This window comes from Ruditapes philippinarum, unplaced genomic scaffold, assembly GCF_026571515.1.
Source record: "Ruditapes philippinarum isolate M1 unplaced genomic scaffold, ASM2657151v2 ctg57_1_1_1_1, whole genome shotgun sequence".
Lineage (NCBI taxonomy): Eukaryota > Metazoa > Mollusca > Bivalvia > Venerida > Veneridae > Ruditapes > Ruditapes philippinarum.
This window is the reverse complement of record NW_026855294.1, coordinates 675,069-697,986: the sequence shown is the minus strand read 5'-3', so window position 1 is coordinate 697,986 and position 22,918 is coordinate 675,069. Positions and strand designations below refer to the sequence as shown.

Here is a 22,918-nt window from a genome sequence, read left to right as displayed (position 1 = left end):
AGTTAACCCTGTGATTCTCATTAATTATACTAATTGGTGACCTTTATCTTAATCTTGTAATTAGTACTGGAGTCTGGCTTCAACACTGAACGTCTGCTGCTACGTCTTACAAATTAGTTTGTATATTCCAAATTTCTGTATTAATACTGTAATTGTACTGTGAAGTACCGATATATGTAGATATATATATGTGTATATATATGTTTATACGCACAAGGGAAAATTGAAAACATAGAAAAGATACCAATTTTGATTAATGTTTCGGAGAAAATTAGCTAATACACATACTTACTTTCTGTGTTTTTTTCCCCATTTTGTAAGTAATTAAGGAAGATGATGTTTTTGACAAATTAAGCAATATTGACGTCTGCTTCTTTCCATTTTCTAGGTGAGAAAATTGTACCGACTGTCCCAGATGATTTGATGATGTTTAAAAGAGCAGGAATACTTTTAAGATAGGTAAGTTATCCTGACTACCGGAAGTTTATATATATATTTCTTTTGTGATAGTTATATGCTAGTTGAGCAAGTCACATGTCCTAGATGGGCAAGTCACATGTCCAAGCTGGGCAAGTCACATGTCCTAGATAGGCAAGTCTTCATGTCCTAGATGGGCGAGTCTTCATGTCCTAGATTGACAAGTCTTCATATCCTAGATGGGCAAGTCACATGTCCAAGATGGGCAAGTCTTCATGTCCTAGATGGGCAAGTCACATGTCCTAGATAGGCAAGTCACATGTCCTAGATGGGCAAGTCTTCATGTCCTAGATGGGCAAGTCTTCATGTCCTAGATTGGCAAGTCTTCATGTCCTAGATTGGCAAGTCTTCATGTCCTAGATGGGCAAGTCTTCATGTCCTAGATGGGCAAGTCTTCATGTCCTAGATGGGCAAGTCTTCATGTCCTAGATTGACAAGTCTTCATGTCCTAGATAGGCAAGTCACATGTCCTAGATGGGCAAGTCACATGTCCTAGATTGGCAAGTCTTCATGTCCTAGATTGGCAAGTCTTCATGTCCTAATTGGGCAAGTCTCATGTCCTAGATGGACAAGTCTCCATGTCCAAGATGGGCAAGTAACATACTTGATGGGCAAGTCACATGTCCAAGATGGGCAATTCTTCATGTCCTAGATGGGCAAGTCTTCATGTCCTAGATGGGCAAGTCTTCATGTCCTAGATAGGCAAGTCACATGTCCTAGATTGGCAAGTCTTCATGTCCTAGATAGGCAAGTCACATGTCCTAGATGGGCAAGTCACATGTCCTAGATGGGCAAGTCACATGTCCTAGATGGGCAAGTCACATGTCCTAGATGGGCAAGTCATATGTCCTAGATGGGTAAGTCTCATGTCCTAGATGGGCAAGTAACATACTTGATGGGCAAGTCACATATCCTAGATGGGCAAGTCACATATCCTAGATGGGCAAGTCACATATCGTAAATGGGCAAGTCACATATCCTAGATGGGCAAGTCTCATTTCCTAGATTGGCAAGTCACATGTCCTATTCTTCATGTCCTAAATGAGGAAGTCACTTGTCCTTCACAGAAATTCCACTTGTCTTAGATGGGCAAGTTAAAGTTCTTAGAATATTTAATGTTCTGTCTGGCCTCCTTAAACAAAGGCTATTCCAAACTGAGTAATATAAAATATTTACTTTTACAGTCAAATATGACTGTTTTATTTTCCAAATCATTGATCATATGAGGTATTAAGTTTATAACTTTCTTAACTTGACCATAAAAATACTTAATAAATTCAACATCTCTGGCATTTTTTTTCCAATTTAAAGTTTGAAAGCTACGTCGGCTACATTTTTTACTTCAATGATGTCATATGAATATTTGATGCTAAAAATCAAATGCAGTATAAGATTAAAAAAAAAAATGAAGAGGGAAAATTGATACCGGTGGTCCGAGTTTCAATATTCATTAAGTATAGCACTAATCGTGGACAGAATGTATTTAATCTCTGATGAAGTGCTTGTTTCCTTCACTGGATAAATATTTGGAAAATTTTCCATTAGCAGTGTTGATCATTTTCCAATTATTAATCATTCATTTATCAGGATTAATGCCCCCCCCCCCCCATCTCTCTACCACTTTACAGATTTGTTTATATATGAACTTAATTAGTGATTTTCCTATTAAAATTAAATCAATTAAGAGTTTCAATTTAGATGTCAAATTCCTCTGGGGCATAATTGTTGTAATTAAAATGTTAAACCTGGCTGAATTAAGAATATGTCCCAATTTTCATTTTATTTCCAATTTTTACTAATGACGTTAAACATAGAAACAAATGGATTTTTATTTTTTTGTTCTTTTTGTTTGCAAAGGAAGGTAATTCAATTACTTTCATATTTTTTAATTTTTTTATGTTATTTTAGATTGTATCAGATAAATAGTGGCAATTGAAATTTGTAGATACCTCTAAGGTAGCAGGAAAGTGTTTAAATTGGTATAAACTTGTACTTATGCTCATACTTTCTAATGATGGCTGGCTGCATGGGTTTAAACCCAGTCAGGGGTAAGTTGTTGTTTCCTTGACTATACACTGATTGCACAGTACTGGTTGATTCCAGGAGCAGATTCAAAAGAGTGTGTATAAGCTTATAGCTTCCAACACATTCAAACTAAAATCAATTCTGTATGAACCAACACTACTACTTTATGTTAAACCTTACCTTGCTGGAACCGAAAGTGATAAGTCTTCGCCACCAGCATCAAGCCAGGCCAGTATGCACATCCATTACATGTTTGGCATAATATAGAAGACTTGTTGTGGAGGAAAGTGCAACAAATACAGAAGTTATTCCATTGCAGAAGTATAAACCTTACCGCCCTAGATATCTCAAATGGACTAGTCCATCTTTTTATCAGGACAAGATAATTCATCATTTTTAGGGGAAAACTCAAAAAAAAAGTACTGACTGAATAGCAAACAATGCTGAAAATAATCAGAGGGCACAAGTTTGCTGTTTGATAGTGGTTACTCGGGTAGATCTTGTATTTACCAGCAGGCTAAAGGTTTGAAATGCAAGGATAGCAGGGATTGCACTAGCCATCCCTGGATTTGTTGTTGATCAATTTTATCACTGGACCATTGAGCCAGTGTTACCCTAAAAAGTCTTTGTTTTACCTTGAGTTATGGAACTGTCTGTTGTTAATGGTGAAGATTTTGATATTGAAATGATAAAGTTTTACAGTCAGTAGTATAGACTCTTGCGACACTGCATAGATGTGCATACATATTTTACTTCATAATGGTGGCATAGACAAGACAGCATGAAAGGGGGGACTGCAAAGATGTGCAGACAGACTTTGCTTCATAATGGTGGTGTAGTAGGGGATGAATAAAGGGCTACCATTGTAAGGCAGCACTCTGTAGAGCAAGAACAACTTTACAACAGAAGTAACAAGTATGCCCAGAGCTTTTTTTCCATAAACAGGCAAATAATGCTAAAATTTCATAATTTCAAGAAAAATTATATTTTATCAACATAACAAAAAAAGGCCAAGGCCCCTTCACAATTTAGGGTGAAAAGCTCTGCAACAACCAAAACCTTTGTCTCCCAAAAGGCATTGCTCTGTAAAGGTTGTGTACCAAATGCTGTATGAGTGAAACACTGGTACGAAGTTTAACCAAAGCAAAACATTAACATAATTTGTTAACATTAATTTTGAAAAAGAATGAATCAAGAAAGTATAAAAAAGCAAATTTAAATTATTTTTAATGTTATTTTTTTTCTATTTTACAAAAAAGAGCTTTGATGATTAAAGATAACAGTGCAAGTTTCCTTTACAAAGTTTTCTATTATGCTAGAAAATTAGTTTTAATGTTCATATTTTTTTCTTCAGGAGTTTTTTCTGCCATGCCTTACAGTTTTTTTTCTCCATATTATAGTTATATAATGATCTAGTTATAATTGTGTATCTTTTAAGAGTTTGGGGGTTTTTTATTTGAAAAAAAAACAACTAAATTAAAACTGCCAAACTTCACCTTGTAAGAACAGAAGTGCTTTTGTTTCCACATGCAAATATAATTTGGAAAATTCCCTCTGATTAGCTGTGTTGTTAGATTAAAATTTGATATGAACAAAAACTGGATTTGATTTATTATCATTCATTAAGCCTATAGGATGAATTGGCCCAAATCCATGAATTTATAAGTGCTTGATATGATATAAAAATGTAAAAGACCCTTCAGTACTTAATGCTGTTATGTCTCGTAAATTTTTACCCACAATTCCTGGCCGTCTCTGAAGATAATTTAATAATCATTTCTTTGTGTTTCAAAATTAATACAGCAGGAAATGTAATGTAAGCTAATAAGCATTTTGTAAATTAAGTTTTATTAAGGTGCATTGAAAAGAAAAAAAAATCTGTGAAGCTTTGCCAATGAGTTTCCATGTTTAAAATTTTTCATAGAATATAGCTTTTATATATAGCCATTAATTTTCATTTTTGTTAGATATGTCAACACAAGTGCTTATGATTTACTTTTTCTATGTTACATGTATAGTGCCAGACCAGGCTGCTCATGTATGCAGTCTATGGGACCGATTCTGAACCTGAGGCTGTCTAGCTGGACCTAATTCCAGCTCTTTTACAATTGACTGCCATGTGTTAGCTTTTCTTGTATAAAAATCTGACTAAACAATAAAGGTTCCATTTCAATCCACTTTATCATGATTTTGTATAAATTTTTGTTTGATGTGTAATATTGTTACTTGATAAAAAATAAATATGTTCAAACCAAACAACAAAGGGTTGGTGGTTGTACTGCCCATATGACTTAAGGCTTCCTTTATTGATGTCATACATTTTTTTTTATTATTATTTTAATACAGTTAATCATTGAAAATTTACAAATCACAAAAGGCATGAATGGACAAAGTTTAACAAAAGTGCCTGGTAATTTATTTTTTCAAAATCAACAATCTAAGATAATTTATAACTCTGAATTTGATAGTTTAAATAAAGACAAAAAACTGTTTTTTGTTTTAGAATGATACGAAAAGTTTTAATTAAAGTTTACTCCTGTCTTTGGACGATGACGTTAAGCAAATATTAAGAAGATAGTTGGCTATTATTTTATCTTTGAAAGTCAGCGACGAGACAGAGGAAACGTTCCTGATTAGTCCCAATACAATCAAAAAAAAAAAATTTTGAAAAATTTTACGACGACCCAAATTTTCGGAAAGATAACGGCAGTCATAAATATCATTATTGACCTCTTATCTTTGAGTAGGGGGGATTAACAAGAGTTGAATCAAGGAAAAATTAACAAAAGGGGATAATGCAATGGGGTTATTTTACATTTATTATTACTAGCTGCTTATAAATACATAGAACGGAGAGATTCGGAAAGACTTAAAAAGTGCTGATAATTGGTGATAAATTGTTAAATCAGCCAAAACTCGACCTCAAAAGATCTAAATTGTTTAATTTTAACCAGATAAGTTCGAAATGAAGATAAATTTTAAGCGATAACCATATAATGGACGAATCATGCAAACACTCGGTGATGAATGTTTTTAATTTTGAGCTGTTTGTCTATGATTTGTTTAATCGTAAGGAATTAAAGACTTTAATTTATAAATTTGGTGAGGATCCCGTCATTAAACCCCTTGGTTTGTTATCTGTATTTAAACGCTCTCAGGAAGATACACCAGGATTACCGCGGTCTCCTAAGTAATTAATCCAGCCTTTTTAAATTGACTAAAGTTGTTTTTGACCTTTTTAAAGTGGTTTGTGAGATCAGAATTATGTTTCGGTGCAAACTGATTTGCAGTGGGCACGGATGATTAAAAAGTTGCTTTTTTCCATAGGAACAGTTGTATTAATAAAAGTTTATAGAGATTGTATTGTTGTATCTATAGCCTGTTATTGTAAGACAAATCTTCCTTTCTTTTTTTTTTTTTCATCATATATATTTTTTACCATTTTTGGATTAACATCCTTAGCTATAACATTTCACAAACAATAACTGACCTGATATTGTGCGATATTTTTTAAGAACAGATTGAATTATAGAGAGAAAAAAATCCAAATTTACTTAAATTTCAGTATTTAATAATTTGATACTTTTCCCCTTTTTTTTCTTCCTTAATCATTTATCATCATCCTGTTGTGATATATTAAAGACGATTTTATAGAATTTTGAAGTTTTTGTGATAAGATATGATAATTCATACTTGAATAAATTATTCTGTTACTATTTCAGTCTATTGTCCATTATAAGCTTTAGTTCTATTTAAATAAGGAAAAAAGCAGGAAATTATATAATAATTAGTGTTTTTTACCCTAAAAAAAAATTTGTTTATGATTACATTTTCATACCAATATTACAAACATCTGGGGGAGAAAAACAAAAAAAGCATGTAATAAAACACCCTTTTATCAACGTTAGAATGCGGATGGTACTCAAGCATTTAATTCATTTTTTTTGTCCCTTTTTACTATTCAAAACATTTATTTTTAACCTTAAATGACCTTACTCTGCAACTGTTGCATATTTCACCATTGTGATCGGCACGTTATTGGGAAACGACTGACGGTTCAATAAAAAGTTATCGTATTTGCGATCATATCGTATTGACATCATTTGTAAACCCGTATTACCAACTATTTACCGCCTTTTTGGTGTTCAATGACTTCTATTCTTAGCCAACAAAAGGATAACACGAAATTTGACATGTCGTCTGATCTGGGGCGATAGAAGCTTTCATGGTGCTTCTAAGTGATTCGGAGTACCGAGTATCAATTTCAGGTAGAAGTTTGTTTGTGATTAGATAAGTTTAAGTGAAAATTAAGCTAAATTTCAATATAGATTTTTATGTGTGTGTAAAAGTAGTTAATTTATGGCGTTAGAAAAATCTTTAACTTTTTATTGCTGCAATTATGAAAATTTATGCTGTAATAAATATTTGCACTGCAATAGTATCTTGTAAAGAGAAAAAGTTATGTATGAAAAACAGACGACAAATAAATTCATCCTGCAAAATTTCTTAGACTTGTCCAGCTTCCATTTCAGTACTGTCCAATACTAATTTTGGTGATATCAAGATGAAGGTTGAAATTGGTCAGCCAACAGTATAAAGCCTGGTCAGACTGCATGGATGTGCAGGCTGGCCTGACTCTATACTGGTTGCAATGGTTTAATCCCCTTTTGGTTCCACCAGTTATAGGGTTTAATGCTGAATGACTTATTATGATATTTATTAATTTATATTACAATACAGTAACATGGACATTTTTTTTAAAAGCATAATTTAGATAATTTAAAGCAAAACTGATGTAACTCAGTGGACTGATAGAGCAATTTACGATTGATGTATCAATCCACATAGTATGACCTTCACAAGGTCATAAGGTCAAATTTAAATTTGGAGGTCAAATGTAAAAATTAATAGATTTTTCAATAATTTGTAAGTCTTATTATGCAGCTGATGTTTTTCCTTGTCTCTAGTTAGGAGCTCTAAGGTCAAGGTCATAATTGGAGGTCAAAGGTCAGAATGTTTCTACCAGGAATTTTGAAATATATATACGCATAGATTACAGATGATTTGATAGTTTATTTTTGTAAAATATATCAGTCATAAAGTTTAGTCATAAAATTTAGATGATAAATTGGATTTCACACCTTTTATATTTAATTGCTCATTCAGGTATTCAAAATACTTGTGTTCTTTTTTTTTCATAAATATCAAATCCTTTTACTTATTTTCTTTTTCTTGAGGGTAGATATTTAGTATTCAAGTAATTTGCATATTTTCAATTTTGGTTTTCACTAACCGCCTTGTCTTTTGACGCTCCCTGAATTGGGGTGTAATTAATATTCAAAATGTTTAGCTATTCAAGTAGCAAATTTGCCTCTGAGATTTCATTAAAATTCATTTTTAACATTGAAATTTATATTGCATTAATTATAGTTAATTTCGTATACAGGACTTTTGAATGGGTTGTTATTCATCTAGACAGATATCAAAGTAAAAAGTTGGTGGGCATCTTAATTTAGATAAACACAGGTGGTAGGACAAAATTACTTTTCAAATTCAATGTTTGAAAAAAAAGGTATTTATCATTTTTGCTGAATTGAAACGTTGGAAAGATGTATTGGTGATATCTCAAAATGGTTGCAGAGATAACTACATAAGACAAGTACAGACTAATTGTGACCCTTTTTACTCCATTTACCCCAATTATATTAAACTCTTATCCAATATTTTCCCAATGTAAATTTTTGATATTGTTGTCGTTTTATCCCATTTTCCCAAATAATATTAGATTCTTGACTTTTTTGCCCCTTTTATCCCGCTGTAACCCCATTTTATTCCAGTATAGATCTTTGACATTACTTGTCCCCACTCGCCCATTGCCCCATTTTCCCTAATACAGGCTTTTGTCATTATTTGTCCCTAAATGCTCATTCAGCCTTTTAATATTATTATAATAATAAACACATTTTTCTTTTTTTTTATCAATTTTTTTTCTTTTTATTACCCCATTTATGCCCTTATGTTGCAATTTGTACTTTAAATATCAGATCTTATCACATAACATTTAACTTATAATTAAATTGCCTAACTTGATTGATATTATGTAGTTAAATTAATTTATTCTCATTTTGATTGCTTTGAATGAAGTTAAGGTGTTTGCCATATACTGAGAATGTAAATTATGTGTTTTAATTAACATCTTTGTGTTAAGGCACTTTATAGGGTAGGAACTTGTAATTTAGCTGTTAAACTATATAGTTTTTAATGAATTTATTATTTATTTAAAATGGTAGTAAGTTTGGAGTATTTTAAAAGGTCTAGAAATTGTTGTTAATATTGGAGCAGTGGGGTCAATATGACCTTTTGATATTTATATAATCTGAAAGCAGTTTTATATCACTCAATCTCAATAGTGAGTAATTTGACAACACAAGAAACTGTTGTGGTCCTCCTAAACTACCCACTAGAATTGTGGTTCTTTCCTTACCAACTAGAGTGGAGGCCCTTCACCAGAACAGGATGTCGCCATACAAATTACCAGTCAGAGTTATGGCTCTTTTATCACAAGGCTGTCATCCTCTAAGTAACTGTTATGGTCCTGTCACTACTACCCAAAGCTGTGGTCCTTTTTCTTCATACCAGAGTTACAGTTCTTTTCCTATAGGCTACTGGTAGTTATGTCCCCCTGTTAATTACCAAAATTGTAGCCCTTCTAGAACTATGGCTGTTTTGATCAACCATGGTAGTCGCCTATTCATACCAAGCAGATCTATAGACCTTTTAGTTTCATACAGAGTTGTGGTTCCTTTTGTCATCACATGAGTTTAAGTTGTTTTACTATCCGCTAAAAAGTTACTAAGATGTTAGATTCTCAGGTGCAGGTTCTTGAAATAATACATGGTGGGGCACATGGGTAATTCAACATTATAAAAGCCTGAAACAAGTTTAACAGTGTTAACCTTAACATTTGAAAAAAATTTGTATCATTTTCAACCAGTTTTATGTTTTATACAAGATAACTACATGTTGAAATGACTTTGATTTTATTACATTTAAAACACACTTGTTAATTTTAGTAACCATTTTTAATATTTATGCAATAAATACTGTTGACAATGTTTATAGTATTCGGATCAAATGCATATTAAAAATTAATTTTTATATTAATTATTTCTCATATCGCATATAGGACAATTAAGGCTATGATTTACCTGATGTTAAAAACCCGTTTCGAAATGCATCATCGTCACACGGAACAAATTGCTATAGAGAACATAGTTTTACACTATACAATGGGTTCAAACCAATAATTGCATCCTATATAATGCCGTCTCCCAATAACTGAGCTTCTGAAAAGGAATTTTGCTGTGGGTCGTAAAAGAAAAAAACAACTTAAATTAATGGTAATATTCAATGTCGTTCCTAATTATATAATATTGGTTGGTTCTACGCGCTTGGAACGATGCTGTTATCAAAACTAACATGATCTTAATAAATATTACACAAAAAAAAGCTTTTCGTGTACATAGAACTATGGCATTCTCAAGTTTCGGACTTCCGCTGAAATTTTGCATTAAATATCAAAATATGAATACAATAATTATAACTATCTAAAAATTCATGATTGAAAGATTGTTAATGATAATGGATAAACATGTATTTCACTTTCAAGTGTAAATAATTGCACAACAATTTTCCTGATTTTTTTTGATTTTTTTTAATTTTAATTCGGAAATAAATTCGAAGCTGAAAATTTAATTACTTGTATAATGTCATCTAAACAGTGGAGGACATCTGCAGATCATGTACACGGCTTATTAACTTTGAAAACAACCAAGCAAGCTCAAAATCATAATATAGTTCAAACTTTGTCATGCTTAAATAAGAAAACTGATAGTTGTGGTTTAAGAAAAATAAAAAATAAGTGAAAGGTACGTCTTATTTAACCCAGCTGTGTTTTTTCTCTCTTTCTAACAGTAGGGTAAAGAGATGTCAAGATCACTTAATAAGGGGTCCATTTTTACCCTAAATGAGGAATACACTAGGGATCCATTTTTTACCCTAAATACAGGGTTTGTTATATCTCTTGCGAAAATAAATAAAAATGATGGAAAGCATTTGCATTTTTCCCTTTGACTTAATTTTTTTTCTTTCTGGAGTATGGTGGGGTGCGGGGGTTGAATTGTTAGACCTTTGAGTATCTGTACCAATTTGGTGCTTTTGTTATCTTTGAGCTTACTGCCAGTAAGTTCTTAAACTGTATACTATGTATTATAGTTAATTTAACAAATGTCAACCTTGAGTTTAATTTAGTAAAGGTATTCTTCCTAAAATAGTGGGATCATTCTTTTTACCCTTGTGCAAAGGCTTTGTGCTGCAGAAAATTAATAACTTTTAGGAACATGTCAAAACAGAAGTGTCATGATTTGTGTTTATGTTGATATTCACATAAATGGAATATGAAATCATTGTTTTTATCTGTAGATATTTTTTTCTTTTATGTGAAAACCCAATACTTATTGAGGAAAAAATGCCTTAGCATAAAAACAGTTCTTTATTTTTCATGTTTTTTGTATACTTACTAGTGTTATATGAAATTTAAAAAAAAGAGAGCATAGAAACTAGATCTGTTCTCGCGACCTTCACAGATTTTTTTCTGAAGGGATATTCACATTGTCTTTAATAACAATTATTATTTGTTCTGTATTCATACTGTTTATTCCTTTAATTATACTGTTATATATAATGATGCCAAATAGCATAAATTAAGGAGTTCTGCACATTCATTGGAAGGAATTAAAGTATATGTTTACTGCATTGAAAGCTTACATTATAATTTAACATGACATGTAAGTATAAGTGAACATATATAGAATTGTTGCAAAGCTGCTCACAGCCAGGCATATTAGATAATAGAAAGAGTATCGTAACAAGAGGATATATGATTTGTACGAGGGGGCATAAAAATATAACAACTCTGAAGTTTTTTAAGTCACAGAATTACTATTATTTCTTTGGAGCAACTTGTGTTTCAAGAAATGATAAAGATTTATACAGTATATCTTCAGTGTATATAATTTTGCAACAGCCATCAGCATATCTGAAGTTTGAAAACTTTAGCGTTGAATCTCAGGTGAACAACCAAGGACCATTATAGCCCTCTTGTTTCCTAATCTTAGGTGAGCATCAGTGAGCATCTAATATTTCTTACTATGATGAGCATCTGACTATATATTGGTTTACTTAGAGAATTACTGAAAGTCGTGTCAATGAAACAAGTCCGTTTATCTCTTTCTGCAATTTAAAATGTAAAAAGAAGAAAAATTAAAAACTCTGATGTAACAAATAACTTCACCTTTTATAATGTGTTTTTTCACCGTTTTTTTTTTCTCAATTAATTCTCATTTCATTCAAATATAAGACACTGACAGAACCTGTTGAGTCCTTCCTATTTAACAATATTTGTAAAAATTTCCCTCCAAAACTTGCTTTTCAAGAGGTTAATTAAATGTTATTTCAGCCTTTAATTATATAGCAAGGACCCGTAATTACACTCTTGCACTTTGATTGGTGAGACGTCAAGCTTTCATTGTTTGCGAAATTGTCATTTCGGAAAGAAATTCAGCCGATAAGAAAAAAAAATGCGAGATGTCAGCTTCCTATATGTTAGTCACGCGTGACCAATTTGATTGAAGAAATTAAAGATGTTATTTTCTTTGTGCAGTAATTTTTATTTGGAAATAAATACAGTAAAATGCCAAAGTTTCATTGTCATGTACCCTATACCATGAAACTATGTCGAGCTCTTTGGTAACTAACTTTATTACGGTTCACTGTAATTTAGAAAATGACGAATCGTTATTTGGTAATATTTATATTTGGCGTAATTTACCTAGATGCGTTCCATATAAATTATAACTGCATTGTAAATGTAATTTGTATGTATAAATGTTGCTTACATATAAAATAGTACCTATAAATAAAATGTTACCTAAATCATATTATAAGATATTACTTATGGGTAACATGTTTGATGTTATTCAAATATGTGAAAATATAATCTGTTATACAAAATATTAATACTCTATAAATATTACGTATATAATTATCATAATGATATGAAATATGCTAATTACTGTTCAAAGTTCGGAAACGTTTGTTTTATGACAAGTAAATTCCTTAATCCATACAGCACTCTTGTGAAAAAAATTAAAAAACAGATTACAATAACCATATATGCTACAGACTTAAATCTTAAGGATTTCCTATTTTTTATGTTTTAGAATTAGGTGCTGAAAATGTTGATAACCTTGGTACTTTGTAAGTTTCTTTTTTTTTTGCATGTGTCTGGTTTTTGTGCCGGTTAAACCGGTTGAACATGATCTGACATGGGTACCTGTAGATGCAATTACCATCAGCAGGCTTGGAGTTAGAGAAAACAAGTCAAATTAAAAAAATCGTATTCTATATATATATATATATTAAAATAGACCAACTTTATACAGTAAACAATAGAAATAATATTCTGTTTTTTTTTAAGAATAGAGTGTTTGATATAGATATTTATTCACCAGTGAAAGAATGTTATATCGTTTCATATGAAGCAGGTGTTATATCATTTCCTTTAATAGTTCTTTTTGAAATTTGAAATCTTTGTACATTTATTTCAAGATTTTATGGCCACAGATGGGCTTGATATAAGAAATATGTAATTATAAAGTCATTATTTTCTAAATTGTGACAAATTTTGCTGTAGATAATTACTAAAGGTTAGATTTATATTGGGGAATATAGTGTTAATTACGGCAATTATGCGAACATTTTGTAAGAAATATGTGCACCAATTACATGTACCTAGCATTTCCTACTTGAAGCAAAAATTTGAAAAAAGAAATTAAAAGTTACAAAATCATCATTTTTTAAAATGAAATGGCCAAATAGAAATTAATGGCTTTTTTCCAGTTTTATGCAATTTATATCTTAAATTTTGCTTTCTTGACCTAAATTTTATAAATAACATGTTGAAATAAATACCCCACCCAGAGGGGGATGGGGATTTGATGTGCCCAGCATTGAACTTTGCGAGTTTGCACATCAATGCAGTACTGTCAGCCTCTACCTTGTTAACACTTCTATTTTGATATTTTGATGCTAAAATTCATGTATAATTTCAAACTCTCACATTTCTTTTTTCACATTCATCATGAAGTAACTATGAAATAACTTTAGTACTTTATTACCTCCCTTTAGCATTCTTATGATTATATGATATAACATAGTTCTACGTAACATAATTCTTTGTAATCCCTGTCTGTACTGTTTTTCATTATTTATGCTCCCTTTTAATAGATATTTTAAAGAAAATGTTGTTTTAACTGAATACAGGCCCTATAAGGTCAAAGGAAAGAATAAAGCTTTAGTTGAGTGTAAAATTAGATTTGCTATTAGAGCAATAGTACATATTATAAGTTTACCATATTTTACATTTTGAGCAAGTTTTACCTCAAATATGGAACTGTGCATTATAGCAGTCTAAGTAATTTTATTATCAAAATTCTATACTTTAGGCTGGCTTGTTGGCTCTAACTGGTAGTATTGCCCATGTCTGCTCAGAGGTTAAAATGTTAATAATTTATATAGATTATTTAGAACCATATTAGTGGATTTCTTTTACTTTTTGCTAAGAACACAAGAAATGGTTAACCCTTCAAGTGCTACCGACATGGGCTTCTTCAAGGACTTGGAAAATAGAATCTATACAGTACCTTATGCCTTCCCGGACGTCCCTGCAATCAGTGTAGATTCAATACAGCTGATGGTCAATTGTTTTCCATGATTTTCCTAGGTGTTTAATTATTTTTCTTTGTATTTCAATACTTTGCTAAAGTAAATCCCTTAAACCACTAATGGAATGTTCCAATTTCAAAGCAGGACAAGTCCATTTTACAAAATTTAGCAGGTTTACCTGTATCATTTTAATGTAAAATAAAAGTTTTGATGCTGTTGAATAGAGGTAAATTGTGTGTGAGACAAGAAGGAAAATGAAAGAATCAGTGAAAATAAAACACAGAATACATGTGTATGTTTTACAGTATACAGTTATGTGTGCAATTATAAATTGTTATTGGCATTTACTGTAACTCATTAATTGATCATTAGGTGTAGGTTTCATCCCATCAAAACCATTTCTGCCCGATCAACAGGGACATATTGATTAACATCGAAGCTCATTTCGCTACATTTATTTTCTACGCCATTGTTTTGCATAAATAAGGCAATAATACAATTTTATTACCCAGCATGGTTTAAATAGATCAAAGTTTTCGAAAGTTATTAATCGTTGATTGTGTACTTAGGTTAATTGGACAGTTTAAATGTGTTAAAAGCAAACTTTTCAGGATAAGTTTATGGCCGTCTTCCATGGTAACGGGCCGTGTTAATTGGCCTTTGTGTATTTAACCTATTTTGATATTGTCTCAAATTAGTCTAAAGTTGCCCATACTTGCATATTAGAACAGGTAATTTTATGACAGGTGCGTCTCTAATTTAGTAATTAATCTCGAAACAAATAACTGATAACGAAATCTAAATCTTGACCAAATATGGTTGTAAAACTTTCGATCAATGTGAAATGTAATTTTAAACTTTATACTCTTGTTATCTATTTTTCACGAATTTAACTTTATTTTTGAAAACTTTTCTGATTTTAATGAAATAATTCACCTAATATAAAGGTTCAAAGAATTGGATGGTGTCAGTTAGTAATATTATTGCAACAGAAAAAGTCTATATAGAAGAATTATGCCCATCAGTGACATTCTGTGAAAAATAAAAACAATCTTTGACATAATCTTAAGCTCCATCATAAGCAACCTCTTGGTCAGGATAAGGCCCATCTTTATCATTCTCTAGGACAGAATAGGGCCCATCTTTATCATTCTCTAGGACTGAATAAAGAACATCATTGGCATTCTCTAGGACAGAATAAGGCCCATCTTTGGCGACAGAATAGGGCCCATCTTTATCATTCTCTAGGACTAAATAAAGAACATCATTGGCATTCTCTAGGACAGAATAAGGCCTATCTTTGGCGACAGAATAGGGCCCATCTTTATCATTCTCTAGGACTAAAAAAAGAACATCATTGGCATTCTTTAGGACAGAATAAGGCCTATCTTTGGCGACAGAATAGGGCCCATCTTTATCATTCTCTAGGACTGAATAAAGAACATCATTGGCATTCTCTAGGACAGAATAAAGTTTATCTTAAACATTATCTACGAAAAATTAATCCCCATCATAGGACAGAATAAGCTCATCTTTAACATTATCTAGGACAGAATTATGCCTATCATCAGCATTATAAAGGACAGAATAAGACCCATCTTTATTTAAGGTACATCATCTAGACAAAAGGAGGCACATTATTGACAATTTCTCCAAGACAATTTTATATGACAGAATTAGCCTCATCATTAGCATGCACTAGGACAGAATAAATATCATCTTAAACATTTTCTTGAACAGAATAAGGCCTATCTTTCAGATTCCTGATAGCTGAATAAGGCCCATGGTCAGCTTTCTCTCAGATAGAATAAGACCTGTCATTAGAATTAAATAGGAAAGAATAAGCTATAATTAACATTCTTTTTGGCAATATAAGTTCCATCTTTTTTCCTACTCTCTGTGTGACAGATCATCATAATGCCTTAAGACAATTTAAGGTATTCAATAGGCTCACACTTATTCTGGGACAGGACAATGCCTGTCATTGGCACAGTCTAATTCAGAGTGAATTCACTGGACTGAAACTTGTGTACATTGATAGTGAATGTGAATTATTGTCTGTAACTTGCTTCTTTGTCTATATTAAAGCTATCATTCTATCTCAGATAAGAATATATTGGAAAGTCATGCCACAGACAAAAACTAATGTTGCACCATTTAGCAATTAGTTTATCATGTTTAGAGATAGTTGATGCTATTTTAACATTTATATATATATATACATTGTATATATTTTGCCTTTGAATATAATTATTTTATGTTTCTTGTTATCAGTAATGTTGCATTGCATGTGCACAAAATATTATGTGGGCCCTTGTGGTTGAGGGGTTGCCTCTAAGTGTTGAAGCCTCAGAATTGCAGCAACTGTTTATCTCTGTGTGATTCGTAAGAGGCAACAAGATTGGTTCAAATTTGGTCCTGGCATCTATGCCTCTCTTAGCTCTCCCAGCAGGTGAGGTGGTTAACCCTGGTTTTGACCCATGGTGTTGCTTGAAGTTTTATGGTCTTTACCCTGACATGGTATTTACTCAGATGTGGTCTTTACTCAGACATGGTCTTTACCAAGACATGGTCTTTACACAGATGTGTTCTTTACACAGATGTGGTCTTTACTCAGATGTGGTCTTTACCCAGACATGGTCTTTATTCAGATGTGTTTTTTATTCTGACATGGTCTTTACCCAGATATCATCTTTCATGTGCTTTATTCAGACATGGTCTTCTTTCAGACATGGACTTTGTTCAGATATGATCTATATTCAGACATGGTGTTTATTTAGATGTTGTCTTTGTTCATACATTGCCATACTTATTCAGACATGGTCTTGACCCAGTCATTGTCTTTATTCAGACATGGTTCTTATTCAGACATGGTCTTGACCCAGTCATTGTCTTTATTCAGACATGGTTCTTATTCAGACATGGTCTTTACCTAGTCATTGTCTTTATTCAGACATGGTCTTTATTCAGACATGGTTCTTATTCAGACATGGTCTTTACCTAGTCATTGTCTTTATTCAGACATGGTACTTATTCAGACATGGTTCTTATTCAGACATGGTCTTTACCTAGTCATTGTCTTTATTCAGACATGGTACTAATTTAGACATGGTCTTTACCCAGGCTTGGTCTTTATTCAGACATGGTACTAATTCAGACATGGTCTTTACCCAGACATGGTCTTTATTCAGACATGGTTCTTATTCAGACATGGTCTTTACCTAGTCATTGTCTTTATTCAGACATGGTACTTATTCAGACATGGTCTTTACCCAGACTTTGTCTTTGTTCATATGTGGTCTTTATTCAGAAATGTTCTTTATTAAGACATGGTCTTTATTCAGATGTGTTTTTTTTATTCAGAAGGGAGGTCTTTGTTAAGAAGAATGGTCTGTATCCATATAGATTATCTGAAATCAAATGTGGTCTTTATCAAGGTTTGAACTCCTGCTTTTTAAAATTCAAAGCTCATATTTGAATGACCACTATAATGCTTGAAATTACTTTCTGGATTTTACCTTCCTCTTCTAAGCAAGTGTCTCGTGAAAGCTATGTAGCTAGTTTATAGAAGGTTTGTTGCAAGCACTTATCAGAGGCATGACCTAAGACCTTGCTGGATAGTTGCTTTATGTTGTGAAAAGCCTTGTCCATACTTGTGGTGTGGTGTAAACCCCAATAAAGCAAAGAAGAATAACCAAATAGAAAATTTCCATTCCCAAGTTTACCACTATAACTGTCACTTTGGAATCAAGTTTACAATTAAGTGCTTTTTATTTTTATTTTTCTTGCAAATTTTAGAGAAAAAAAATTTCGAAAATTTATGCATACCAAATGTGTTTTCAATTAAGAGAGTTCCTGAAGTTTTCCATTGTGCCTGCTTCCAAAATGGTTTGTAATTGTGCTATCATTATGCCCCAGTTCACAATTATATGCAGAAATATTTTAATTAAATCATTAAAAAAAATGAAATATTAACCAGATACAGGTGTGCTTTTTGGGGTCCTTTGCTGATGATTATAATCGTCTAAAGATTTTTGTCTGAAAGAACTTCCTGTTAGCAGACCTATCAATTTAATTTGTGTTATCAGTTTATATTCTTGGATGTGAAACACTTCAGTATTTTAATGTATGATCTTGAGTCAGTTTAGTGAACAATTAAATTCTACAATAAATATTACCTGTACTTCAAAACAATGAGCCTTTCACTTTGTCCTAAAGGTGACACACCCATCATCAGTTATTCTTAATATTTCATATTTTGGCATATATTGTTATTTTCTGCGTCTTATCTTATAATAAAAATCCTTTCGGCACCATAAAATTATGACCTACAAAAAAAGTATTAAAAAAAATATAAAAATAAGCATCATCATAACCAGGATCATGAAATGTTTTAAATCTGAGTCATCTAAGTGCTTTCTTTCAAAGGTGGCTTTAAGAAAGTAAGCAAAAGGTAGATATGTCAAAGAATGGCTCAATTCCATCTTGATGCTTTAAGTACAGAGAATGGCAAAGATACTGATGAATAGAGAATCTAGAAATCGTTCCATTGTTAAAATTGTTACATGGTCAATTTTTAACACTTCTAATTTAGAAGTATAGAAAAGGAGGAATTGAAAAAAAAAATTGTTTCACTGACGGAAACTCTTGTTGTTGTTGTTGTTGTTCTATAATTGAGACAAAAGTTTAACTTAAAATGTCAATATTTTTAAAGAATATGATCAAGTTTAATAATATAAAGTTTTAGATGACTTTTGAAACATTGTCCTTTCCTTAAAATATATAATTCAACTTGTCAGCTTGCTGAAATTTATGTCCAACTTTCAAGAATTATACCATTACAAAATGGGAGAATATCATACAACAAAGTTCAGTCTTAATCATGTAAGTAAAATGATGCAGTTTCATTTAATAACAAATACAGGAAAACCATCTTTTGTATATATCTAAGTGTTCTAATTATAAAGATTTCGGTCTGATATAAATTTAGATATACAAATAATGATACAAGTGTCGGTTAATTGGCTGTGCTGAAGCACCTTAAGAGCTTTTAATTGCAGAAACTTTTCTTAATTGGTCAGGTGACTAAATATTCATAAGAGGGCCTTTCAGAAAACTTGATTAGGAGTTTTTATCTAATGTCAGGATTAATCGGGCAACTGTAATAATCAAGCCTATCTTGGATAGGATGGAACGTGAAAGATTAAGTCAAAAATTGAATGGTTTTATCAGTTTTTACCTAGGGAACACTTCAAGTGTTAATTTGTAATATTTTTGCGCAGATATCTATAGTGGAATTGAGACAAAGAGATAGATTAATAGTGGCTTAATCCAATTCTTTATTTACTTTTACAGTGCGCTATCTGCAATTTGGGAAATGTGTGACAGATTGAGAGCTTATGTCTAAACAGGATACGCTTAAAGGTTAGTTTGTTTTGTTTTTATATTTTTATAAAATTTTAAAACTTCCTTATATCGTTACAATGATACTCCTCAATGGTAGACATGTAGAATGTATACCCCCAAGTTTTTTTGTTAAGGTCTAAGAATTAAAGTTAAATGGCTCCAGATTCATGCTTATTTTTATTAACATTTTGAAACTATTACTAAATGTAAAATATTGTGAAGTGAACAAAGACAGTTATTTACACATTGTAAACAGCACTTGCAATTCATGTAACTTATCAACAAAAAAAGAGGTAAAAATATGCAAAATAATTCTTACTGTGTTAGTAACGCAGTAGGAATATGGTGATCAATACTGCAAAATCAGTTAATAATTTCACATAACATGTACCGGTAAATCATTACTTGAATCTTTTTACTTTTCTTTAAATCTCAGAGTTTGATTTTCTTGAAATATTTTGGCTCATCTGGAGGCATGCAGCTTTGATTCAGTTATGTTTCTGCCTTTATGAAGCTGATGCTGGTCCTATGACTGTTAGTATTTTTGTCTGTCCGTTTGTATGAATGTTGACCGTATATTTCACTAGTGTATATGTGTTTGTCTTTTTGACTTTCAGACCTGTCATAACATGATATAGGTTATTACGTATGCAAAATGATATAAAAATATGAGTTAGATTATATTGTGTCAGGTGTTAGTCTGTTAATCTGAACATTTGTTGATAATTTTCCTGTCTCTTTTGTTTTGTACATCTGTTTGTTTGTCCTTCTGTCTATCTGTCTGTCCACTTGTGTGTCTGTTTATTTATCTGTCAGATGTAAATCCACTGTTCTTAGTAGATAGTTATTGTATATATTGTGAAAATGAAAACAATAAATGAGTATTACTTTTAAATTTTACAACTTCAAAGGAGGTTTAAAATTAATTTATGTATATTAATGAAATACATGTATGGAAGAAGTTGATTGTGCCTTAGATGGCACTGTGAAATGTTACAGTAATTCATAGTTTAAATGCCTTAGCTTCATAAATTATTTAATTGTTTTTGGGCATTGTTTTTTTGTTGTTTTTTTTTTTGGGGGGGAGGGGGTTGAAGTGTCATTTTTCTATTGTGATTGGTCATAAGATGGATACACATATGGGTGCCATACCTCTGAAATGGAACTTTCAAGTGTGGTGGGATATATTAGGGCTTGGGCTAGGGTTGACAAAGCAAAACAAAGCAAAATGGATGCGATTCAAAGATTTACTAACAAATTAAAAAAATACCAACACCTTACAGGTGTGTTACTTTGAATATTTTAGTGTCATTTAAGTTATTTTTATGCAATGTATACAAGATTACATTGAAAACCAGTTGAGTATTAAACCTATGTCATTGTTATAGAGCTGGGACAGTTTGTACATTCATTTTTGAGTATAACTCCTGAATTTCCTCAATGGACTTGTTCAGCTTCCCTTTTTGCACTTCCCAATATCAATTTTGGACTGCCCAATATAAATTTTGGACTTCCCAATATCAATACTGGACTGCCCAATATCAATTTTATAACAAATTGTCTAATTGTTTTGCTTTTTATGCACTTTATCACTGGTACAAATTGTTTAACCTTTTATGCATTTTAGTAACCAAAAATAACCTTTTATGTGATAGCACTTAATGAAGTTGGGAGTACTGAAACTTGCATCAACTGTAGCAAGGCATTATGGGTACGCTATACACAAAATATCACTATTACGGGATGATTCCATGTTACTAATTATGATTAATAACATAAAATGAATGTAATTTGATATCCCTTAAGATTGAGATATGTCAGCTTTTAGTATGAGTTTCAAATGAAGTATTATTCTCGTGCCGAACATAGACCATAAATTAGCCCGCGCAACGACCATGCATACCGATATGAAAACTAATTTGTTAATTAGTTAGCTTTGCAATTAATTCATTGATTGATTAATTAGGTTAATCAAATTAGTTTATTAACTGTATTAATTTAATCAGTTTTAGCTGTGGAATGAATTCACCAAGGAATTGCGTAACAAAACTTTGTTGGGTTTATTGTTCCTTATCAAGCCATGTTTATTACGGAGTTATGAATTATGGAATTCATTTTAACACAATTGTTTCATAAAACTTTGCTTGAAATTTCCCTCCTCCGTAATTGAATTAGACAGATTTTTTTTAAGGTGTAGCAAATGGCAACTTATTCATGGTTTCTATAAATATTTTATGCGTCTTCCCCTATTCCTAATGCAAAAATGCTTCATGACACTTGAAAATTATCTTTAATTGGTGTTGAATGTGTCATTAACCCTTAACCTGCTGAAGTTAGGTAAATTAATTATGTAAATTAATGGATTCTGCAAGTCTGTGCAAATTTTAAAGGGATTTCAATAAGAAAATACCAAAAATTGAGCTTCCAGCAGTATAGAGCCTGGTCAGACTGCACTCTAGATGCCATCAGGGTTCATAGTTGATATATTGATATATTTTACCTTGGTGGCATGATAACTTTCATGACAATATCAGATGAGATCAGAAAAAAGATTTTGTACCTCTAACATCGGATGGGGTTTGGGGTTCATTAAAAAACTGACCACTTTTGGCAGTACCATGTTTTATTTGTTATATTTAGTGCCAGTCAGCATTTCATATTCTCAACAACACACTTTGACTTTAGGTATTATGTTCAATATTTTAAGATGAAGTGATATCAATGTTTTTTGTGACACTTATTTACCTGTATTTTGTAAATGATGTTTTATAAAGTCGATATTAATTTTGTAGATAACAAAATAAACTATAACCGGAACCTGGCAGGATGATTATGTTTAAATGGTAAAGTATGTGGGTGTGATGGGGTCACAGATTTATGTGGATTTAAAATTGAAATATAGGTTTCTTATTATCTTATCAATTATTTTCACAGGAATTTCTCATTTCTTAATGAAAAAAAGAAAGGTTATTACAGGTTGCATAACCCTTACTTTTGTGTGTTGCTCAGTAACCTCCCTTGGCTTCAAATGGTGAATTATTTGGTCTAAACAGAATTTATTTAAATTTGATTGTGAAGGAAACTTATGGAGTCACTCGAATCTATTTCTGGAACAATCCAGTACTAAACAATGAGTGTTAAGTTTCTTGCACAAGGAAACAACGATTCATTCCTGACAGGATTTGAACCAACGCTGATAGCAGTCCTTGGATTACTAGGCCAAGGT

The 22,918-nt window shown here is 31.7% G+C and overlaps 1 protein-coding gene across 3 annotated transcripts in view; it reads left to right on the top strand.

The window, feature by feature from the left end:
* The first annotated feature begins 314 nt into the window (after positions 1 to 314).
* LOC132742812 (zinc finger homeobox protein 4-like) overlaps positions 315 to 22,918 on the top strand; it is a 145,966-nt gene continuing 123,362 nt past the window's right edge. Inside the window, exons 1-2 of one of the 3 annotated variants that reach the window (XM_060731302.1) lie at positions 315 to 459; positions 19,642 to 19,710. The gene's annotated coding sequence lies outside the window, so the exon portion shown is untranslated. Of the gene's footprint in view, positions 460 to 6,633; positions 6,771 to 19,641; positions 19,711 to 22,918 lie in introns of those variants that run through there. The other 2 variants (XM_060731295.1, XM_060731296.1) reach the window with 2 other exon arrangements.